The sequence below is a fragment of the Dermochelys coriacea genome, chromosome 16 (genome assembly GCF_009764565.3).
Source record: "Dermochelys coriacea isolate rDerCor1 chromosome 16, rDerCor1.pri.v4, whole genome shotgun sequence".
Taxonomy (NCBI): domain Eukaryota; kingdom Metazoa; phylum Chordata; order Testudines; family Dermochelyidae; genus Dermochelys; species Dermochelys coriacea.
In genome coordinates, this window is record NC_050083.1 from 1,573,890 (window position 1) to 1,586,344 (window position 12,455).

The 12,455-nt window shown below is 44.3% G+C and overlaps 1 protein-coding gene across 9 annotated transcripts in view; it reads left to right on the forward strand.

Annotated features, from left to right (window-relative positions):
* EXD3 (exonuclease 3'-5' domain containing 3) overlaps positions 1-12,455 on the forward strand; it is a 585,677-nt gene that overhangs the window by 29,730 nt on the left and 543,492 nt on the right. The gene's annotated exons all lie outside the window — the stretch shown is intronic.

The window sequence follows — 12,455 nt, forward strand, 5'->3', positions numbered from 1 at the left end:
GACTGAGACAGGGGTCCAGTCTGTAAGAAGAAATAACTGGAACTCAGCTACAGAAACTTTGCAATCTGCCAAAAATAAAATTTAGGGTAAGAAATTACATTCTGTAATCTGTTTCTTTAGAGAATCAAGCTTAGTTTGCGTGTTTTGTTTTATTTGCTCAGTAATCTGCTTTGTTCTCTTTGCTATCCTTTATAATCACTTCACATCTGCCTTTTATAGTTAAATTTGTTTTGTTTATTATTAAACACAGTTTGTGCAATTTCTAATGGGGGGGCAAGAAGTTGTGTGTATCTCTCTTCACATTGAGGGAGTGGGTGAATTTGAGCTTGTGCTGTGCAGATTTTTCTATACAGTGAAAGACATAATTATTTTGGGTTTATTCCCCAAAAGGGGTGTGCATGTTAGTGCTGAGTGAATCCTCCCACACAGAGCTGACTTCAGTCTGTGTCTGCAGCTGGATGTGGCCCTACGTGTGTGTGTGTGTGTGTGTGCGCGTGCTGCAAGAGGCCGGAGAGCCTAATTCAGCAAAACAGGAAGAGAGAATCCAGGCTGGTGGAGCAGGACAGGTTCAGTGAAACCCCAGTACATCAGGTGGCATCCCAAAAGGGGGGGTCCAACCCGTCACAACGTGGTCACCCTATGCTTTTTCAGAATGTCAGTATGTCTAGGTTGGCTTCAGAGAGTTGCAGTCACAAATAACAGTACCAGATAATTTTGTTTGCGGCAAGGGACCAAAGAAGCACAATTTAGATTTGATTTGCAATGTACACTTCTGCCACTTCATTTGGGGGGTTTGGGGTTTGCTTCTGTGAATTATCTCTTCTTTGTTTATCAACTGCAGAGGTTGTAACCTTCAGTTTATATGACATGATAGTTTTGAACCAATCTTTTGTTTGAGATTAGAATGCCAGGTTAGAAATAGATATCCTTGATATGTTATACAGTAACCTCTAATCTTAAACCTACTTTCATAATATATGCCAGGATCATCTTCTGTGTACCATGTGGGCATTTATATTGATACCAAAGGCGTGAGCTGTCTTAGCCTTATTGCTAACATTGACTGCCATTAGCTATGAGTATTATGTCACATAGGTAAATTGAACAACAGATTTGGAGACAGAGGAACTTTTCAAAACAGAAATTTAAAACGTTCTTTAGTAAAGTCTTTTGGAAGACCTATTAGATTAGGCCCCGATTCTGCAAAACTTGAACATATGTATAAAGGGGGCTACTCAGTGTGTATATGTAAGTTTTTACATGATTGGGTCTTAAGTCATTTTTCTTTGGGTGGAGGGGCGAATGAAAGAGGTTAAATTGAAGTGTAACTATTTCGGATATAAATATGTATTCTATTAGATGAATCCATTCTCATGTTCTTGCTATTAGATGATGAATAAAAATGTTTCAATCTAAAGTAATACCCGTTTACTCTGAGTATCACAATACATTCTAAGCAACCCACCCTGAGAAATGAAACCTTGCTATAGAGAAAATCAGTGCATATAGAACTTTGCTTTTGGCAGAGACTTTGGGCTGAGTTCCAGCCTGTAGGATATTTTTTTAGTTGATTTGCAAACCTGATAAGAATAGAGAGCTGTAATGACAGTATCTGCAAACCCTTCACTATGGCAGCCTGGTCTTGCTGTAATAAAAATGCTAACTTAATTCCTTGTTAATTTTTTTACAACATTTCCTCCCAAGAGATAAAGTAAATCAAAGACAATTAGGTGCTCAGATATGGGAGCAGTATAAGGTCTCAGGTAGATAGAATTACATACATTTGGTTTCTTTAGAGGAAGAGGAATTGGGCGGTTTGGAAGAACACCCAGAAAGGAAATATCACTTAACATCTGTTTATTAGCCAATAAGAGACTAAGAACTCTGGCTCAGATAGCAGCACTCTTATGCCAGTACTAAGAAGAAACAGAGTCAAGTTCTGTTTTATTTAAGGACTTGCACTTCCAGTAGGGAGGAATAAATTGTGTGACACTTCGCAAGAGTTGCCATCCTTTGGCAGAGACCTGAATAGAGATCCCCTTTGTTCACTTACTAGTTTGAAGTCAAAGATATGCAGCACATAAGGGGAAAAAAAGGTTTCGCTTCTGTATACTGGCCAACGTTCTCTCTCAATAAAAATGTTTCCAAAGTGTGAGCTAATTGCTGTGTAATGGCTGCTGTGTTTCCCTACAACCATTTCTCCATGCTCAGTATCTAATCATTACTTTAAGCCAGTCATTCCCAACCTTAGAATATAGAATATCATAGAATATCAAGGTTGGAAGGGACCTCAGGAGGTCATGTAGTCCAACCCCCTGCTCAAAGCAGAACCAATCCCCAACTAAATCAATCCAGCCAGGGCTTTGTCAAGCTTGACATTAAAAACCTCTAAGGAAGGAGATTCCACTACCTCCCTAGGGAACCCATTCCAGTGCTTCACCACCATCCTAATATCCAACCTAAACGTCCCCCACTGCAACTTGAGACCATTACTCCTCGTTCTGTCATGTGCTACCACTGAGAACAGTCTAGATCCATCCTCTTTGGAACCCCCTTTCAGGTAGTTGAAAGCAGCTATCCAATCCCCACTCATTCTTCTCTTCCGCAGACTAAACAATCCCAGTTCCCTCAGCCTCTCCTCAGAAGTCATGTGTTCCAGTCCCCTAATCATTTGTTGCCCTCCACTGGACTCTTTCCAATTTTTCCACATCCTTCTTGTAGCGTGTGGCCCAAAACTGGACACAGTACTCCAGATGTGGCCTCACCAATGTCGAATAGAAGGGAACGATCATGTCCCTCGATCTGCTGGCAATATTCCTACTTATACAGCCCAAAATGCTGTTAGCCTTCTTGACAACAATGGCACACTGTTGACTCATATCCAGCTTCTCGTCCACTGTAACCCCTAGGTCCTTTTCTGCTGAACTGCTGCCTAGCCATTCGGTCCCTAGTCCGTAGCAGTGCATGGGATTCTTCTGTCCTAAGTGCAGGACTCTGCCCTTGTCCTTGTTGAACCTCAGATTTCTTTTGGCCTAGTCCTCTAATTTGTCTAGGGCCCTCTGTATCCTATCCCTACCTTCAAGTGTATCTACCTCTCCCATTTTAGTGTCATCTGCAAACTTGCTGAGGGTGCAATCCACACCATCCTCCAGATCATTAAGGAAGATATTGAACAAAACTGGCCCGAGGACTGACCCTTGGGGCACTCCACTTGATACCGGCCAGGGAAGAGTATAAAAATATTGCTCCGGCATGCAGGAGTGAAATGAGGAAGGCAAAAATCACACCTGGAGGTGCAGCTAGCAAGAGATGTTAAGAGTAACAAGAAGGGTTTCTTCAGGTATGTTAGAAACAAGAAGAAAGTTGAGGAAAGTGTGGGGCCCCTTACTGAATGAGGGAGGCAACCTAGTGACAGAGGATGTGGAAAAAGCTAATATACTCAATGCTTTTTTTGCCTCTGTTTTCACGAACAAGGTCAGCTCCCAGACTGCTGCACTGGGCAGGCAGCACAGCGTGGGGAGGAGGTGACCAGCCCTCTGTGAAGAAAGAAGTGGTTCGGGACTATTTAGAAAAGCTGGAGGAGCACAAGTCCATGGGGCCAGATGTGCTGCGTCCAAGAGTGCTAAAGGAGTTGGCAGATGCGATTGTAAGCCATTGGCCATTATCTTTGAAAACTCATGGAGACTGGGGGAGGTCCCGGACGACTGGAAAAAGCTAATGTAGTGCCTATCTTTAAAAAAAGGGAAGGAGGAGGATCCGGGGAACTATAGGCCAGTCAGCCTCACCTGAGTCCCTAGAAAAATCATGGAGCAGGTCCTCAAGGAATCAATTCTGAAGCACTTAGAGGAGAGGAAAGTGATCAGGAACAGTCAGCATGGATTCACCAAGGGCAAGTGATGCCTGACTAATCTAATTGCTTTCTATGACGAGATAACTGGCTCTGTGGATGAGGAGAAAGCAGTGGATATGTTGTTCCTTGACTTTAGCAAAGCTTTTGACATGGTCTCCCACAGTATTCTTGCCAGTAAGTTTAAAGAAGTCTGGGCTGGATGAATGGACGATAAGGTGGATAGAAAGCTGGCTAGATTGTCTGGTTCAGTGGGTAGTGATCAATAGCTCCATGTCAAACTTTTTACCTCGCGTCCCTCCTTATCCCTGTGTGCATTTTCCCCACCTTCCTTCCCCCCCCCCCCCCGGGAGCAGGGATGTGGCTCTGGGATGGGGGGGATGTGGACAGGGGTAAGGGGCCTGAGGCTGGGGCCACAGTTGGGAGCGGGGCCAGGAGCGGAGCCTCAGCTGGCAGCCAGGGCCCTGGGCATGGGGCTGGATGGCGCTTCCGCCCCGCCCTCTGTCCCTGAAAGTTCCTCTGCTCCACAGGTTGGGGACCTCTGCTTTAATCAATTTGGCATGGAGTATAGAATTTGCCTCAGGAAAAGCTTTACTGTAATGCTTATTTAGTAGTGACTACTGTAGCTGAGGTTGCAAATAGTTTCCAGGATTTTTCACATTTATAAGTTTATGAAAAATTCACCTTTGGCCTTACGTTTTCCGTACTTAATCTTAGCTCAAATGTGACTTTTTTTTTAAGTTTTGAGCTAATCCTGCAGTTTGAGGGTGTTTTTTAAAAAATAAAATACACACCTTTTTTAGAGAGGGCTACTGCAAAAATACCTGAAATTGGAAACTTGTCCTGGACACAGCCCTCAGTGGGGATTAGTACCTTTGCTAGGTTTGAGAAATACTGCTTTGGATTTGACTAGATTCATAGATTTTAAGGCCAGAAGGAATCATTATGATCATCCAGCCTGTTTTAGCTACAGCATGTGTTTTAGAAAGGGATTTAGTTTTGGTTTAAAGACTGACTTTACTAGTTTATGCTCATTTTAATTTTGTATGGTAAACATGCACAAAAGCATCTTACACCGCTGAAACCTGACACACACTAGCTCTCTGACCACTCCTGGACTCGGCTGAGAGTTCTGGAGCTGATTTACAGAGCCCTAATAAACTTGATCACACTGCCTCTTTGTCTCAAAGACTGATTCTTCCAGGACCTACAACCACTTAGTAAATTACATCTAGCATTATGTTGGTTACAGGCCAGCAACAAACCTAACCCCTGTTCTACACTAGGCGTTGAGGTCGAATTTAGCAGCGTTGAAATCGATGTAACCCTGCACCCGTCCACATGGCAAAGCCCTTTTTTCGTCTTAAAATTGATTTCCTTACTCCACCCCCAACAAGGGGATAAGCGCTGAAATCGATTTTGCTGGGTTGAATTTGGGGTACTGTGGACGCAATTAGATGGTATTGGCCTCCGGAGCTATCGCAGAGTGCTCCGTTGTGACCGCTCTGGACAGCACTCTCAACTCAGATGCACTGACCAGTTAGACAGGAAAAGACCCACGAACTTTTGAATTTCAATTTCCTGTTTGACCAGTGTGGCAAGCTACAGGTGACCATGCAGAGCTCATCAGCAGAGGTGACCATGATGGAGTCCCAGAATTGCAAAGGAGCTCCAGCATGGACCGAACGGGAGGTACGGGATCTGATCGCTGTATGGGGAAAGGAATCCGTTCTATCAGAACTACGTTCCAGTTTTCGAAATGCCAAAACATTTGTGAAAATCTCCCAGGGCATGAAGGACAGAGGCCATAACGGACCCGAAGCAGTGCCCCGTGAAACTTAAGGAGCTGAGGCAAGCCTACCAGAGAGGCCAACGGCCGCTCCGGGTCAGAGCCCCAAACATGCCGCTTCTATGATGAGCTGCATGCCATTTTAGGGGGTTCAGCCACCACTACCCCAGCCGTGTTGTTTGACTCCTTCAATGGAGATGGAGGCAACATGGAAGCAGGTTTTGGGGACGAGGAAGATGAGGAGGAGGAGGTTGTAGATAGCTCACAGCAAGGAAGCGGAGAAACCGGTTTTCCCGACAGCCAGGAACTGTTTTTCACCCTGGACCTGGAGCCAGTACCCCCCGAACCCACCCAAGGCTGCCTCCCGGACCCACCAGGTGGAGAAGGGACCTCTGGTGAGTATACCTTTTTAAAATACTATACAAGGTTTAAAAGCCAGCGTGTTTAATGATTAATTTGCACTGGCATTCGTGTCTCTCCTGGATATACTCCCAAAGCCTTTGCAAAAGGTTTCTGGGAGGGCAGCCTTATTCCATCCACCATGGTAGGACACTTTACCACTCCAGGCCAGTAGCACGTACTCAGGAATCATTGTAGAACAAAGCATTGCAGTGTATGTTTGCTGGCATTCAAACAACATCCGTTCTTTATCTCTCTGTATTATCTTCAGGAGAGTGATATCATTCATGGTCACCTGGTTGAAGTAGGGTGCTTTTCTTAAGGGGACATTCAGAGGTGCCCGTTCCTGCTGAGCTGTTTGCCTATGTCTGAACAGAAATGTTCCCCACTGTTAGCCACGTGGTGGGGGGAGGCAAAATGCGACCTTGTAACGAAAACACATGTGCTATGTTTGTAATGTTAACAGCAAGGTTTACCATACGAGTGTACCCATTCTATAAATTGTGTCTTTTCAAATACCACTGTCCCTTTTTTTTTTTTCCTCCAATAGTTGCATGTGTTTCAAGGATCACAGGATCTTCTCCTTCCCCGAGGCTAGTGAAGATTAGAAGGCGAAAAAACCGCACTCGCGATGAAATGTTCTCTGAGCTCATGCTGTCCTCCCACACTGACAGAGCACAGACGAATGCATGGAGGCAGACAATGTCAGAGTGCAGGAAAGCACAAAATGACTGGGAGGAGAGGTGGCAGGCTGAAGAGAAGGCTGAAGCTGAAAGGTGGTGGCAGCATGATGAGAGGAGGCAGGATTCAATGCTGAGGCTGCTGGAGGATCAAACTAATATGCTCCAGAGTATGGTTGAGCTGCAGGAAAGGCAGCAAGAGCACAGACCGCTGCTACAGCCCCTGTGTAACCAACCGCCCTCCTCCCCAAGTTCCATAGCCTCCTCACCCAGACACCCAAGAACGCGGTGGGGGGGCCTCTGGCCACCCAGCCACTCCACCCCAGAGGATTGCCCAAGTAACAGAAGGCTGGCATTCAATAAGTTTTAAACTTTTAAAGTGCTGTGTGGCACTTGTCCTTCCTTCCTCCACCACCCCTCCTGAGCTACCTTGGTAATTATCCCCCTATTTGTGTGATGAATTAATAAAGAATGCATGAATGTGAAGCAACAATGACTTTATTGCCTCTGCAAGCGGTGATCAAAGGGACGTGGGGAGGGTGGTTAGCTTACAGGGAAGTAGAGTGAACCAAGGGGCGGGGGGTTTCATCAAGGAGAAACAAACAGAACTTTCACACCGTAGCCTGACCAGTCATGAAACTGGTTTTCAAAGCTTCTCTGATGTGCACCGCACCCTGCTGTGCTCTTCTAACCGCCCTGGTGTCTGGCTGTGCGTAACCAGCAGCCAGGCAATTTGCCTCAACCTCCCACCCCGCCATAAACGTCTCCCCCTTACTCTCACAGATATTGTGGCGCGCACAGCAAGCTGTAATAACAGTGGGAATATTGGTTTTGCTGAAGTCTAACCGAGTCAGTAAACTGCACCAGCGTGCTTTTAAACATCCAAATGCACATTCTACCACCATTCTGCACTTGCTCAGCCTGTAGTTGAATGGCTCCTGACTACTCTCCAGGCTGCCTGTGTATGGCTTCATGAGCCATGGCATTAAGAGGTAGGCTGGGTCCCCAAGGATACCTATAGGCATTTCAACATCCCCAATGGTTATTTTCTGGTCTGGGAAGAAAGTCCCTTCCTGCTGCTTTTGAAACAGACCAGAGTTCCTGAAGATGCGAGCGTCATGTACCTTTCCCGGCCATCCCAAGTTGATGTTGGATCACAAGGGACGTTTCACCACCAGTGCTTGCAGCACTATTGAAAAGTACCCCTTGCGGTTTATGTACTCGCCGGCTTGGTGCTCTGGTGCCAAGATAGAGATATGGGTTCCGTCTATGGCCCCACCACAGTTAGGGAATCCCATTGCAGCAAAGCCATCCACTGTTACCTGCACATTTCCCAGGGTTACTACCCTTGATATCAGCAGATCTTTGATTGCATTGGCTACTTGCATCACAGCAACCCCTACAGTAGATTTGCCCACTCCAAATTGATTCCCGACTCACCGATAGCTGTCTGGCATTGCAAGCTACCACAGGACTATTGCCACTTGCTTCTCAACTGTGAGGGCTGCTCTCATCTTGGTATTCTTGCGCCTCAGGGCAGCGGAAAGAAAGTCACAAAGTTCCATGAAAGTTTCGCAGCCCCTGGGAATCGTCCCAGACCTGCAACACTATGCGGTCCCACCAGTCTGTGGTTGTTTCCTGGGCCCAGAATCGGCGGTCCATCATATGAGCCTGCCCCATTAGCACCATGATGCCCACATTGCCAGGGCACGTGCTTTGAGAGAAGTCTGTGTCCATGTCATCATCACTCTCTTAACCATGCTGATGTCGCCTACTCACCCTATTTCACTTTGCCAGGTTCTTGTGCTGCATATACTGCTGGATAATGTGTGTGGTGTTTAATGTGCTCCTAATTGCCAAAGTGATCTGAGTGGGCTCCATGCTTGCCGTGGTATGGCGTTTGCACAGAAAAAAGGCATGGAACGATTGTCTGCTGTTGCCCTGACGGAGGGAGGGGCGACTGATGACATTGCTTACAGGGAATTAAAATGAACAAAGGGAGTGGCTTTGCGAGAAACTGAGTGGCCGCCTGAAGGATAGAACTCAAAACCTCAAGGATAGAACTCAAAACTGGGTTTAGCAGGCCATTGATTTCACGGAGGGAGGGAGGAGAAAATGAATACAAAACAAATCTGGTCTATTTCTTGTTACGAGCCACTTCATCTATCTTTATACATCTTGCTGGCAGCAGACTGTGCAGTACAACCGCTAGCCATTGTCACCTCCTGGGTGCTCGGCAGAAGACGGTGCAGTATGACTGCTGGTCATCATCTTCTGCTGGCTGCAAATTAAAAGACAGTGCACTGCTGGTAGGACTCAATCGCCATGAGACGAAACAAGGGAAATGACCTGGCTGAGTCACTCCCATGTTTGCCCAGGCACCCGGTTAAAAGAGCACCCAGGACTACTTAGACGACGGCTACCAGTCATACTGCACTGTCTGCTGCGAAAAGGCAATAAACTGCTGCTGTGTAGCAATGCAGTACCACGTCCGCCAGCACCCAGGAGACATACGGTGACGGTTAGCTGAGCGGGCCCCATGCTTGCCGTGGTATGGTGTCTGCACAGGTAACTCAAGAAAAAAAAGGCACAAAACGATTATCTGCCCTTGCTTTTACGGAGGGAGCGAGGGAACGGGGGCTGACGATATGTACCCAGAACCACCCCACGACAATGTTTTAGCCCCATCAGGCACTGGGATTTGTACTCAGAATTCAAATGGGCAGTGGAGACTGCGGGAACTGTGGGATAGCTACCCATAGTGCAAAGCTCCGGAAGTCGACTGTTGCCTCGGTACTGTGGACATAGTCCGCCGATTACATGCACTTAGAGCATTTGTGTGGGGACACACACACACTCGACTGTATAAAAACGCTTTCTACAAAACCGACTTCTATAAATTCGACCTAATTTTGTAATGTAGACATCCCTAAGGGAGAAAGTGCCTTTTCCATATGTGTAGACTTCATGGGTCTCTGGGACTGTATGGGTATGCCTGCCTGCAGCTTGCTGAAGGATCAAGGCCTTAGATTCTGATCTCTTTGAGGCAAGGACAGTCTCTTTATGCCTCTTTGTCTTTGTGACCTGCCTAGCATAATGGGCCTAGATCCTCATAGGAGCTTCTGGGTGCTACATTAACAGAAATAATAGGAAAGGACTAAATCAGAGAAGAGAATATTACAACATAGTCCCAAATAGAAGCCAATGATTAAATCCAAAGAGCAGTATGGAGATACCTTTTCTGTGTGGAGAAAAAATATTGCTACAAGAGCTGTCCATTAATCGCAGCTAACACAAACTATTAGCTCAAAACAAATTAACTTGATTAAAAAAATTAAATGCGATTAATCTCCGTTTTAATTGCACTATTAAACAACAACAGAATACCAATTTAAATTTATAATAATTTTGGATGTTTTTCTATATTTTCAAATATATTGATTTCAATTACAAGGCAATACAAAGAATAGTGTTCACTTTATTATTTTTATTACAAATATTTGAACTGTAAAAAAAAGTATTTCAATTCTCCTCATACAAGTACCGTAGTACAATCTCTATCATGAAAGTGCAATTTACAAATGCAGAATTTTTTAACATAACTGCACTCAAAAACAAAACAATGTAAAACTTTAGCGCCTTCAAGTCCATACATACAAATGTTTAGCATAACTGGCATGTATATACCTTGCAACACCGGCTACAACAGTGCCATGTGAATGCCTGTTCTCCCTTTCAGGTGACATTGTTAATAAGAAGCGGGCAGCATTATCTCCCATAAATGTAAACAAACTTGTTTTGTCTTAGTGATTAGCTGAACAAGAAGTAGGACTGAATGGACTTGTAGGCTCAAGTTTTACATTGTTTTGTTTTTGAGTGCAGTTATGTTAAAAAATTCTGCATTTGTAAATTGCACTTTCATGATAGAGATTGTACTACGGTACTTGTATGAGGTGAATTGAAAAATGTTGTTTTTTTTACCGGGCAAATATTTTTAATAAAAATATAGAGTACTGTGCACTTTGTATTCTGTGTTGTAAGTGAAATAAATATATTTGAAAATGTAGAACACATTCAAAAATAATTAAATAAATGGCACTCTGTTATTGTTTAACAGTGCGATTAAAACTGTGATTAATCATGATTGTTTTTAATCTCATGATTAATTGCGATTAATTTTTAAATAATTTGACAGCCTTAATTGCTACTGAATAATTAAGCCAAAGTAGTTTAAAGGGGCAAAAATTCTTCAGATCATACTGTTCTTCCCTTATTTCTTTTTATTGATTTCTATTTCCTGTACAATTGTTATAGCAGTCTTACCAATGAGCTGTTAGGGATTTACAATCAAGGAGCCAATTTCTGGCTGCCATATGCCCTAAAGCACTTGTCAGAAAACCTATAGTCAAAAGGGGAATGCAAGGCAAATATTTTCCACTTTTCTTCTAGTCTCCTCCCACCAAACCAGCTGTAAAACACAACTCGTCCAACCAATTATTTTCTTACTAGTCAGAGACCACTGTTCATCTAAATGCCACTGAAATGTGTTTTAAAAGAGCAAATTTCTCTTGCTACAGAGAATGGAAGGGACTTTATCCATGCAAAGAATAAATTAATGTGATTTTACATGTACATATTTTTTCTTAATTGGAAAATTTTTGTGGCATTCACAGAATAATGTTTCATTGTCTCATGGAGAGTATGTAAATATATAGGAAAGTTTAAGAATGATGAGAACTGTAGATCTTTAACATCTTTGGGGTTGGAAGCAGGAGTGCAAGTAGGGTGGTACGCTCCAGGATGCAGTACCGGCAAGAGATTTTTAGCGGGTACGGGGTACCGGAAAGACAGATTCATAGATACTAAGGTCAGAAGGGACCATTCTGATCATCTAGTCCGACCTCCTGCACAGCGCAGGCCACAGAATCTCACCCACCCACTCCTATGAAAAACCTCACCCATGTCTGAGCTATTGAAGTCCTTAAATCATGGTTCAAAGACTTCAAGGAGCAGAGAAGCCTCCCTCAAGTCAACCATGCCCCATGCTACAGAGGAAGGCGAAAAACCTCCAGGGCCTCTCCAATCTGCCCTGGAGGAAAATTCCTTCCCGACCCCAAATATGGCAATCAGCTAAACCCTGAGCATATGGGCAAGATTCACCAGCCAGATACCCAGGAAAGAATTTTCTATAGTAACTCAGATCCCATCCATCTAATATCCCATCTCAGGGGATTTGGCCTATTTACCCTGAATATTTAAAGATCAATTACTTACCAAAATCCCATTATCCCATCATACCATCTCCTCCATAAACTTATCGAGTAGAATCTTAAAGCCAGATAGATCTTTTGCCCCCACTGCTTCCCTTGGAAGGCTATTCCAAAACTTCACTCCTCTGATGGTTAAAAACCTTCGTGTGATTTCAAGTCTAAACTTCCTGGTGGCCAGTTTATACCCATTTGTTCTTGTGTCCACATTGGTGCTGAACTGAAATAATTCCTCTCCCTCTCCTGTATTTATCCCTCTGATATATTTATAGAGAGCAACATATCATGGGGAGGCTAGACCCCCTCTGGAGAGGGGATGGGAGCAGAATGTCACTAGGGAGGGCATTCATTCTTTATATGGGTTTAACAGCACAATACATATGTTAACAAACTTTGTTTACATATGTATTGTGCTGTTAAGTTGGTCAGGAGTCCTCAAGAAGGGAGGGTTGGGGAAGGTGTTTAAACAGTGT